At 45.2% G+C, this 12,587-nt stretch overlaps 1 protein-coding gene across 1 annotated transcript in view; it reads right to left on the bottom strand.

Moving 5' to 3' along the window:
* CDH6 (cadherin 6) overlaps positions 1–12,068 on the bottom strand; it is a 101,582-nt gene extending 89,514 nt beyond the window's left edge. Inside the window, exon 1 of the mRNA XM_054192998.1 lies at positions 11,869–12,068. The gene's annotated coding sequence lies outside the window, so the exon portion shown is untranslated. The remainder of the gene's footprint in view (positions 1–11,868) is intronic.
* Between the last annotated feature and the right edge of the window lie 519 nt (positions 12,069–12,587).

The raw sequence follows: 12,587 nt of genomic DNA, 5'->3' as shown, positions 1-12,587 counted from the left end.
CATTGTTATTATTTTCTATTTGAACATAAAAAAAAAAATAATGAAAAATAGCCTTGCCAGAAGTGTAATAAATTCCACTCTGTTCTACTAAGCTGCACGTCTTTGGCCTGATTTTATACTCGGGAGAGTGAGCAAAGTTTGGCCAGCAGATTTACTGGTACCTTACTCCCCCACCCCCTTCCACCTGGTAGCATGCGTCTTCCTGGGCTGCCTCCGTAATAGCAAAAAGCGACAGCTCCTGCTCTGTTACATCCCCGAATATGGCAGCAGGATCACCCCCTGCCTCCTCTCCTTGCAGAGGCTGCCCAGCAGTAACCTAACAAGCAGGGTTGGGAGGCTCATAGAAAAACATCCCTGAGACAGAGACGCGACTAGTTGCACAAAGTAAATGTCAAAAAGGAAAATTCCTCTCTGGGAAGGCATGTCAGGCAAGCCGTGGTCGTGTACATCTGGATTTCATTCTCTAAAAAGCAATGTTAGCTGGACAACGTTCAGCTCCTGGGCTGGCGGATCTGGGCTGGGCTTTGCCAAGTGCCGATCCCGCTCCATCCCAACGGACTTCAGGGACAGTGAGAAGCAACCGAGCCCAGCAAGAGGCAAAAGCCGTCCTTCTGCAGGATCAAGCCCATTATATGACGCAAGAGGCCAGTTTTCCTTCTGACACGTGTGAGGGGATGAGGTATTAAAAGATCAGTACAGCAAACCAGTGCCTGCAATGTTCACGTAAGCAATGTTTCGGAGGCAGCAATAGTAATAACAAAGATAATAAATAATGAAAATATAAAACCTGGGTACGGTTTCTCTTAGATGCAAATTAAGATTTAAATATAAAAATGATAGGCTTCTGCTAATCCTTTTTAGGAAGTCATAAATTGTTAATCAGACCTTAGGCGGTGTTGTTTAATACCAACTTTAATAAAATAGCTGCCTGAAGCAGAAAGACAGTTGGGATCCTGACTCTAAAACTTTGGTAACCTCATCCACATTTTTGTAGCCTGAGGCTCTTACACTACCATTGGTACCAACTCCTTTGAAATACACTCATTTTTTAGGCTGCTAAATTATTGAACACCTTATTAGTAGAAAGATTAGATGGAAGAAAAGTCATCTCTGTATGACGGAAAATGGATTGGAAGAGGAAGGAAAAGTTGAGGGAATATTTACATAAAAGATACAGCTCTGTTGTTGATATACAGAGGTAATCCATAATCCATAATTCATTTAAGAAATGAACCCATCAAATTACATCACAATGCATGACAAATTGCTACTGTTGAGCTATCTTACAATAAATTACATAGAATCATTCCTGTCAAGAGCAAAACTTGTTTGAGACTACAAAAACAATGTCGCTTCAAGGTTATTTTCCCTGTTGTTCCGTAGGATTTGTCTATCACGCACAATGTCTCACATTTCCATCATATACTTTGATGGGGGTAGCAAAAGTTCCCTTGTACGGGGTAACCCCTAAGTCTGCCAAATTTAAACTGCTTTGAAAATTGTGAGAAAAGGGGAAAGGAAGAAAAAGGAGAAATGTTTCGCCCTTATTATTCCTTAGTACTTGTCAGTCAGGTGAGCAGATCTTTAGACTAAAAAATAAGCTGCAGTCATTTCCGTAAGTGCAATGCCGTTTCACTGTATGTCCAGAGCAGCTTGTTAGCATGCTAATTGTTTAGTTTAATATGCAATACAGAGCACACTTACTACTTTGAAGTGCTTATTCATGATGTCATGCATATTAGTGTATATTTCTTAATTACACAACAGGACAATCTTTCCCCCCTTCAACCTACACTTTCTGTTGCTCTGATTGGTTTCTCTAACTAGCCAGAATAATCATTTTGCCACACAGAGGCAGATAAGGAAAAAAAAATTGTAAACAATTTTAAAAGCCATTTTAATTTAATAACAAATTGGGAGCTGTACTTTGTGTTAAATTAGCACTGCAAGCCTCATATCAATTCAAGGCAAGGTTCCTTGTTCGTTACTGCTTAATTAATCAGTCCTGTTTCCATCTAAATGAAAAGTTTTCTCTCTCTCTCCTATCATCTCTAATATCTCATTTCAGGCAGCACATCAAGTTAATCTTGCTTACATTAGCAACTTATTTATAATGGCTCAGCTCAGTTATTTACAATAATTCACCCTATCCCAGCTTGCGGCTGAATCCTGCTTGGTCTCACTGCTCTGTCAGGACAGTGGGAGTCAATGGTAAAACAGCAAGTGCTGAGCGAGTTCATCCAGCCCCGCGATGCACCGTGTGAAGCCAAAGACCTACTTCCAACACCGTGATGTCTACTGAACTTTTGGCTTCCTGGCGTTTCTTGGCTTCCCAGAGGAAACATGCACAGAGCTGGGCAAAGGATCGTTACCTTATAAAACAACAGATGAGCATGAAACAGTCCATTGGAAGAAGAGAACTACGTACGGGAAGGAGAACATAGAAAGTTGCATGGTGCCTGGAAACATCTCCTCATTATACAGAACATCCCGAAAACCATGAGCCCTGCACTACCATCAGTAGTGTATATAAAAAATATCCAACTTTCTGCCATGCCACTTTCGAAGGAAGTGAAGAATGGGACTTTTAAGCAGCAGCTGTCTGAGTATCTCCTTGTGCTCACCCCACTATTCCTAGAGCTGGAAACTGCTGCCGCTGCCATAATCTGGTACTTTCTATCACTGGGGTAGCCAAGCGCACTAAGTTTGGGACTTAACAAAAGCCCTCTGATGTTTTGGATTGCACCAACCTGGCCCTGGTCAAACACTTACTGAAGCTGCGGTCGCTGGTAGCCATCTAGTCTCTGTGCTCGCTGTTGCTAAATTCAGCCTCCAGAAGTAAGTTTCCCAGCTGCCTCCTGGGGCTGGGATGCCTGCCCATGTCAGGATGCCTGTTGCTAACCCCCCCACACCCCCCGCCAAGGCACCACTGCTCCAGCAGCTCCGTCCCGCAGTGACCTGCGGCCTCCGAGATGTAACAGATACTTGCTTAGGTCGGGGCTCGAAACTAAATCTGCACCTGAGGTGCCTGCATCACATGAAGGCTGGTTGAGGAAACATAAATACCTCTGTCATAAACACAAAATACTCTTAACATTAAATGAGCCATTCCAAGAGAAGAAAACCTGTTCCTGAGTAACCCCAATAGTTACTTCCGCTCATCCAGGATTCAGGATGGTATTGCAACATGAAATAAGGATGTGCGGTGTATTTTAACCTCCTAGATTTGCAGCTACCAGCTTCTGACCTCACATTTACCAGCCTGGTTGAAATTACAACCTGTTGCTAAGGAAAACTGTCATACCTTAAAGTAACTGTGATATCAAGTAGCTTTGAGATATCTGACAAATGAATTACGGTAGATTAATGAGGAGCCACTTCAGAAATCCTGCAAAAGACACCCTAATATGTTACAATATGATAATACATTTCATTTAGTAACAACATAAATCCTGTGCTGAGAAAAGTGGGAGCCTGTTTTCGTGTTGTTTTTTTTTTTTTGCCTTTTTTTTTTCCCCAAGAGGAAGAGAAATCCTTTCTACAAATCATAGTGCACACTTCTGTTTCTGATAGGAAATGTTGCTCTGAAAAGCACTGAATTTCAAAGCTGCTTGAGATCAGATTGTCTGCAGAATTGTGCTGATGGCTGTAAATATTAATAAATAAGACACACTGGGCCAGCTTTTTTCCTCGGATGCTTGTGCACTGCTTCCTCTTCAGTGCAGATGACCTGAAGACACAGGCACCAGAAGGAAGAATCCAAGCTAAGATCTGGCTTTAGAGATGTAACTCACAGCGACACTTGCACAAATGAAAGACGCTCCTGCTATGTTCCAGCAGACCCAGCCAGTAAGTGACAATCTCAGTCCAGTCCTCTGCATCCCCGCTGCAACTGCCCCCAGCTGCCGATGGGAGCAGAAGGACAGCAGAGAATCCCTCTCCATGCCGTACAAATGAGCCAGGGCTATATTGCTGAAGGGGCTTCAGTGGGAAATGATGACCATTCCTTGCGCAGCTTTTTCTTCCAGCCCCACTTTTCCTTGTCGACTATTTAGGGAGACCCAAGTATACAGATTTTTGGAGGTCAGGGTTTGGTTACCGTGGAAATAACTGCAAGGTTGTAAACGCTTCATTACAAGATCCCGACATCTTGATCCGGGAAGGCACTTAAGTATTCAAACAGTCTAGTGGACTTCAGTGCAGTTTATTGGTATGTTTAAAAGTAAACTGCTCTGGGACCAGGTATGCTAAGGCAGAGAGAGAGAAGAACACGGCTATGTTTACAGCAGAAATAACTTGATAATTATCTGCAGTGAGAAGGGAAATACCATAGCAGGGCATTCATATTATTTAGACTTAAATAGAGTTTAGATGAAATACAGAGTTTTATAGAACCGGTTGGCACAGCATGAATTGCTTAAAGGGATGTGGCTGGTGGACTTAAAAGTTGCTTCTGCATCTTTTTCCCTTTCAGCGGTGACAGCTAAATTGAGCACCAATTTCACAAAAGGAATTTGCTCCCTGAAAGGGATTCTAACTCTATATATTTCTGCTCTGTGATCTGCCCGACCACTCTTCGCACAGTGAAAATGAGGAAATAGGTTCTCTTGAATTCTTCTAGGGCTTGATCGGTTTGTGAGGCCAGCTCCAAAAGCATTAGGGCATAGTAGGTGGCACGCAGCTCAGAACCTGGTGCTATCTGGATCCAACCCTGCCATATAACTTGTAAATTTAGTGTGTCTTTTTTATGTGTCTTTTTCTACTTGTCTCTCTATTTATTCATACTAGGATGAATACCCATGCCAGGAGTATTGGTGTATGCCATGTCCTTATTCAAGTAACTTCCCTTCATATCTATGCACTAGGGATACTACTCCTTAGATGTTTACAAAGCAGGGGTGCTTTGAAATGAATTCATACGGGCATGGACGTGAACAAGAGAGAGTGTGGTGTGACCTCTGGCTGCCCCAAACCACGGGCAGCAGCATGCAGAAAAGGCAGCCTTTTATCAGACTTTTTTATTCCCTTCTCTCCCACAGGCATAAGTAGGTGGGAATGGACAAGGCAGGGAATGGTAAAGAAACTCTGTGTCCAGTCCAACTGGGCCAATGCAGAGAGGAAGGTCATCGCCACCTTGCTTGGGGATAGCTCAGATTACTTTCTCCCGGGAATAGGATATTCAGTCTTGTCCTACAGACAGCTCTAGAGCTACCCAGCCTCCCCCTTCCCCTCCACGCAGAACACGGCTGAACAAACAAGCAAAAAACATCCAGAAAATCCTTTGGGGAGAGAGTGTCAAAGCGGCTGCAAGGAGTCCTTGAGAAAAATAATTGGCTTTCTTTTGGATGAAAAAAGAGACCCAAATCTGTGATTTTTTTCCCCATCCCTTCTTTGATCAGCTCCAACAACTCGAGTGAGCAGCAGAGAGGCAGGAGGGTTGACTGCAAGCTTTACTTGCTGCAAGATCCTGGTTCAGCATCCCCGCTGTGCTATGGCCTCCTCGCGTGACCTTGGGCAAGTCACTCACCTCCGTTGGGATTCGCTTCCCCCTGCTGTAAAACAAGGCCAATTATACAGGCCAGTCTCGCAGGGGGGCTGTGTGATGAAGACGTATTTTTGAGACACTGTGAATTACTTGAACTGCTTTTGAGTGAAGGCCCCATGTCGATCAACTGTGCCTTGTCCCTTACTTGAAGCAAGGCTCCCAAATGTCCACAGAACATCTCACAATGATAGTGTTATTATTTTTTTTTTTGGCAGGATACTATAAGGGATTTCATTTTCCTTTTGTCCACAAAGATGCTTTTGTCAAATAATGATTGCCAGACTAATGACACCCTAAAGTTACAAACCACCAGGCACTCAAAGAATCAATTCAGCAAGGAAACAGATTTCACCTGAATGCTTAGGGCAAAACTAAAAGCAACCATGCTTTTCATTATTTTTGTTAATGTATTGGAACTGGGGTGGATGAGGGAGGAGGACACGTGGACATCTTTCTAAGCGAGAGAGCTTTCCCTCAGGTGGAAGTGTCAGTACAGAGGTTGGCCCCCACGCTGCATGGGGGGGTCAGCACCCCGGTTGGGACCCACAGGCACACGTGGTTCTCCCACCACCCCACAGCCTCACAGGCAGGACAGGTCTGGATCCCCAAGACGTTTGAGAATGCAAAGGGGAGCTGCCATCAGAGGCGAGTATTTTCTTTGAGTTTGGTCTTACCCCTTCACACCGAAGCAGAGCTACATGCTAATGATCGTGTTGATTAAGCAGCCTTTGTGCTTATAGAAGCTATTAACTGACAACTGAAATGCAGCAGTTAGGGAGTAGGTGGCTCTGCCTTACACCCAGAGAAGCACGCACCTGCAGTACCTGGGGAAACTCAACTAGCGTTTAATTTCTGTGCTAATTTTCAATTCCTGCTGACCCTTCTCCTAGGTCCTCCTGCTCTGGCTCTGCGATTAGATGCAGAAGTGGGAATGCTGGAAAGATACACTGCCTATTATCTCGCAGGCAGCTGTAAACATTACAGCAAGATAATGGAATTAGTTTAGCTGAGAGGAATTAAGGTACCCAGATAGTACAGGACCAATCTCATTCATAAAGTGCTCTCTTCTGTGCGTTGCAGTGTGTCACTAGGGAAGAGCTGAGGGGTTACGATGGGTATTTCTGTTGCAAATCAAATCTAACAGTCACATCCTGGCTAGAACTGAGCACTTTCTGACTATATATAAATACATATGTACATCCTGACAAGGCAGGCTAATTAATCCATAAAATATTTGCCCACAATGCCAGAATAGAGCCATTATTGAACAGGTTACTTAAAAGATAGCAAGGTTGGCACTACTCCTGAATGCGACCACATGGAAATATATATGCTCTTTTGTCTGTGCTTGGCGAAGAGGAGAGCATGGAGAGGGTGTCTCGTGGCTGGGCGTGAAGAAGGATAATGCAGTATCAGTGTAATCTTGGATGTTTCAGCCCAGTGCTATCAAGTGCTCTGGCACCGCCACAGTTAAGCAATCACTTCTTCACTTAAAGCTTCTTTTTGGAGGTCCAACACCGTAACTCATGAAGGACACCATGCCAGACGTGCCTTTTCCATTCTGGCAGGGCTCGCAGGCTCCCCTCACCAGAAAGACACTTTCCCTTCCCCATCAGCATTGCTCCTTGCCGCTGCTAAGGGGGTTGCAGCTGCAGGAAAAGACGTCTTTTCTGGTTTGCTTTGAAAGAGGAAAATACTCGAGGAGTGGGTAGCTCCACGACATTGGACATACCAACCAGTAATATTAATTCACACCACTCTAAACAGTCCTGAACTAGTTATCTTAGTTTCTTCTGGGAATGCTTCTGTTAACAAACAAACAAACAAAAGCATAAATACAAATATTCACAGAATTTGCTCGGGCCTTTCAGTGCCAAGTGCACAACCGGGAAAATAAATAAAGTGGAAGACAATGTTGGCAGCCAGCCACACCTGTAGGAAGTACAGGAGATGGTCACGGGTGCAAGGAGGGATAACGCTGCCCAAAATAGGGAGGGGAAGCTGCTGATGGGTGATCAGGATTAGGAAACACAGCAGTGCCCTGGAGAAGCTTAGCAGCCTGAGGCTGGATGGACTCCCAACAGATATCAGCCAGTCATTGAGGCAGGATGAGAGAGAAGCTCTTAGGCTGAGATTTACTGCAAGAAAAACCCAAATGGATGTGAAGAGAAGTACTCAAACTCAAATTTTAAAAATGCTTTTATCCAGCACTTTCTCCACCTAGTTCCACTGCAGCATAACTCACAACACAACCCAGAGAGGATGACTTTTACTGCTGATGTTTTGCATTAATTATGCATTCTTCAAGGGTGTTTTTAAAACTCAGACAGGGACTAATAATCTGCCCTGTACCTTTTGCTAAGCAATAAAGACAGATAACAGCTGGGTTTAATCGCACCGAACATTCCCTCTACATCTCATGCCTCCCCATCCCAAATGAAACAAGGTGAGATGTCATAACACCTCTGTCCTCACAGAGCCCAGTTTCTCCAGACCCCTCGGAAAGGGCTGCCATGACTAAGCAAGCAGCATGAGCCAACCAGCTGCTATTGGATTTTTATCTCATCCACAACACATTTAAACTTGAGAATTGTGTTTATACTGCAAGCTGAATCCTGCACAGAGTCAGCAGAAGAGATTGGGTTCGGTGGCACACAGAGCCATTCACTTCATGTGCAGGATGGGGGACTCGTTTTAAAGGTTTATGTTGAAAAGGTCGTGAATTTGGCCCCACATGGCAGTCAAGATAATCACAACCAAGTTTATCAGCGCTGTTTCCCAGACTTGTGAACCCAAGTAATTATTTCGAAAGAAAGAAAAGCAAAAAAGAAGCATACCCCAAAAGACACAAAGCCTTTGAAGAAATCGGAACAGTTACTGCAGGTAGCCAGGTCTTTAAGGGGTTAATGAAGAAGTCTCCCTAACACCCAGCCTCCAAGGCAGAGCCCCTCCATGGCATTTCCCACACGCTTATGATAATCAAAAGATACTGAAAACCAATTCTACTTTATTCTGTTATAATTGCAGCAGAGCCACTAGAGGAATTGCAACCATTATGCAAGATGAGGCACCATCACAGTGGGGCCCGCTGTTTCCAACAGATTCTACCCACTCATTTTTATAGATTTCAGCTACCTTTCATTTTAGTAATTAGCCGCCATTTCCAAGGAGATCCATAAGCAATTTCCTGCCCATCTTGAGCCATAATGCTACAAGATTGCACTAGAAGGGGAACATAGTTTAAAAGTTGTCAACAAAGGGCAGATTAGGGCACACTAAAAAGTTCAGTTAAGCAAGAGATGGAGACCACCATTTCATTTAAAAACAGATAAATGTCGATGCCCTCTAGATCTGCTTGACTACTACATAGCACACGAGCATCCACTGGAAAACCTAGCAGCGATTCCTTCCAATCCCCAAAATACTGCAGGAGTCTGTTAACAAGCAGCAGATCGGTGTGCTGAAATCTTCAGTCAAAGCAAAAATGACGTAGCGGAGCTGAGGAAACAGTGGATTGGAGGGAGGGTCCTGCCCCGAGGAACCCAGTGTGCCCTTGAGTTGAGGGCTGCTCGCGGAGAGAAGGTGCCCTGGCAGGATCCCAGCTGGTGAGAGCGCAGGCAAGTTCATAACTTCTATCAAGTTTGCCTTAGTTTCGAGACCTTCAGCAGAAAGGAGGGATAAAAAAAAAAAACAAAAAAACCCAGCATTTTTTTAACGTGTGTGTTTTGCTTTCAAGGAAGTCTCTCAACTAAATATTATTGAAACAGCAGATGGCAAAATGCAAACTTTATGAAAGGGAAGGCTGCCTTCAGCGGCAGGTTACCCTTTGCATGGGAGAGCTGTGCAAGGGAGGAGGCAGGGAGGGAAGAGCCAGAAGTTAGGAAGCATATTTCTAGCTGAACAGCTTGGTTAGAAAATGATGACCATGTCTATAAATGTAATCTTTGGAGTGCTGGCATGGAGATACGCAAGTGCGGTGAACTGGTGTGAAAACTAAAATACCTGGAGGGACTAATAAGTCCCTACGGGGAACCCAGTTCCTTAAATGGCTGCAAAGGATAATTGCAGAGAACTACAACAGGACTGAATCAATGCCATTTTTGCTGGGGGAAAAAAAAAAAAAAAGTATTGCTGCCTCTGATTACGTTATTCTGAAAAGACTGGCTGCCTCCCCCCCTCCCTCCCCCAGCTCAAAAGTCAACTGTACGCCACTAGAAATATGTCCAGAAAGATTATGGTGCAGCTGAAAGCCAGAAGCATATGAGATTATATATTTACCGGTGCTGTGTCAGATAACATCTGAGAGGAAAGGAAAAATGGATTCAGCCCTGCAGTCTTTATTAGCATGTTTGGGCTGTTTAAAGGAGCTATACAATTGTGTCATTGCTGCCAGGCCTTTAAAACTCTATATATCCATGATAAAGGAATCTACTTGATCTTGATCACGAGCCTCCAAGCCTTACTGACTCTCCTGTGACATGCAAACTTATTGCCTTTAAACAAGAATTAGAAAAAAAGAAATGAATAGGGATGCACCATTACCCATAGCATTATATTGCTCAGGAACAGATGTTAATCAATTTTATGGAATGCTTTAAGTAATATGCAAACACTTTTGCACACAACTGGCTGCATAATAGAGATTTCAGCCCAGTGAATACATGAGATAAGCCTTTATCTTGACTGGGAGACTTATGTCTATTTTGATTAAAACCAAAGAGGTCTGCACATTCAAGCAATTTTATTCCCTTGGAATTATGTTATTTCCAGGGTGCTATTACATATGGTCCCATGACAAAAAGGAATGGAAATAACCTTGCTCTTGATTGTAGTGTTCTCCTTGCGCATATGTTCATGCACATAGCTCATGAAGTACACATGTAGGATGTATGTACCGTCCTCACAGATTTCTGAGTAGACAGGAACAACTGTACTCTCTATTCCAGCTGTGCTAGAAGAACAGTAAATTTGGAGAAAGGTTTGCCCTTACACTCTGTAAGTAATTTTTGCTACACAATCTCCCATACAGTGCTAACAGAACTTTAAAATCCCACACCATACACAAGTACAAGGAAAAAGGTGCCCCATCTCCTCGATTTGTATGAAAGTAGCAGCTGTGCCATCGTGCTGGCAGTAATTTTGGTCATTAAACTTCTTGATCCTTGAATGTCATCAGGAGTTACTTAGGTGACCATCCACTTGCACTTACAAAGTACTGCATTTAACTCTCCATAAAATATGGATTTTATTGCAGCAGTGACAAGACTTCTTTCCACAGCCACTGACCTCTATTGCTATTGCTTATCTCTTGACTCAACATTTTGCATAAAAATACATATATATAGTATACATACTGTGTATTGGTTTCCCTGTGTGTGCATGTAGGTGTTATATACATATTAATATATAAATAGTTCAATCTATCTGACATACAAAGTACGTTACCAGCTCCTTAGAAACATTTACAACATAACCAAATTCAGCGCTTTCTTTCTGCAATTATCCAACTTCTCTCCTGTAAAATGCCAGTACGCCTACCCCCATTCTTCCACCACCTCCATCACTCCCCAACCCGTTCTTTCATCAAATAAAAGATTCCACATTTGTCAATTCCTGTAGCGTCCCCAGATCTGCCCCCTCTGCCCCCTTCTTTTCGCTGAGGGAGCGCTTCATTTTAACTGCGCTCTACATTCAGCTCTGCACTTTGCCTCGGATTCTGCTCATGATCCGAGGGGTTTTGCCCTGTATCCGTTTCACAGCAACTAGGCAGTGTCAAGAAACCGAGACAGATTTTTTTTATTATTATTTTCTAGTTATTCATCACGCTTCTCCTCTGTTAAATTCTTATTCTTGTTATTACTCCCTTCCGAACACACACGACCCACCTCCCGCTCTCACCACCTCCCCTCCACCGAAGTGTCTTGCCGGCGCTAACAATTCCCAGGAAAACGCTGCATCCCTTCGCCTGACTTAAAACGCCAGCAAACGTGGTCCCTGAGCCGGGCACAGCGCGGAGCCCCCGGGGGGGTGGGGGTGGGGAAGGGGGGACGGACGCGGACAAGGGGGGACACTCCGTAGCGGCGGTGGGGTGCAGAGCCCTTCGCAAGACACCTGCCAACTTTGCAAAATAAGTGCTTCTCCCCCGCCTCCCACCCCCCCCGCGTCACCCCCCCGCTTAATTAGCATTCCCAATAAGCACGGCAAAAAGAAAGAATGAAAAAAAAAAAAACAAAAAAAACAGAAAAAAGCCAAAAAAAGGAAGCAAGCTGCCTGGTGGCAGTTGGAACTTGCTCCTAAAGAAGTGCAAAGCCGCATCTCCTTACCGGCAAAGCAGGGTCGACGGGGCCGAGCCTCGCCCGGGGAGGGTCGGCGGCAGCAGCGCGGCTCCCCGGCCCCTTCTGCCCCTCCGCCGCCGCTCAGCGCTCAGCCTCCCCGCCTCTCACTGGGGCTCCCGCTCGGCCAGCAGCACTTTTTAACTCCAGCATGCAGGCAGCCCAAGCCGAGGGGGCTCTCTATCTGATTGGTTTCCATTCACTGCTCCTGATTAATAAAAAAAAAAAAAAAAAAAAAAAAAGAAAAAAAAAAAGGGGGGGGGGGAGGGAGGGAAAGGGAGAAGGGGGGGGGGAAGTCAAACTCCTCCCTCGCTGCCTGCCTCCCTGGCAGGCTCGCACACACGCACAAACACACACACACACACACACGCACGCACCGGCACCTCTGGCGCCGAGCGCTGCGGCTGCCGGAGCCGCCGGAGCTGCCGCACTGGGGCCGGGGAGGCGCGGAGCGGGCGCGGGCGCGGAGCGGAACGGGCTCCTGCGGGCGGGCGCTGGGATTTGCGAGTGGATGCGGTGGGAGGGCGGAGGGGGAAAGAAGGAGGAAGGGAGGGCCGTGCTACCGAGCCCCCCTTCCCCCCGAGAGCCGCTCCGTGCTTGAGGTGGAGAGCGGCCAGCTTCTTCCTAATCGTTTGGTAGTGATAGTAAAAGCAGAATAAAACGGGGCGGGGGGTGGTGGGGGGGTGGTGGGGGGGTGGTTAAAGAGGATG

This window comes from Rissa tridactyla, chromosome 2 (assembly GCF_028500815.1).
Source record: "Rissa tridactyla isolate bRisTri1 chromosome 2, bRisTri1.patW.cur.20221130, whole genome shotgun sequence".
NCBI classification, from domain to species: Eukaryota; Metazoa; Chordata; class Aves; order Charadriiformes; family Laridae; genus Rissa; species Rissa tridactyla.
This window is presented reverse-complemented; position numbering and strand designations above follow the sequence as displayed.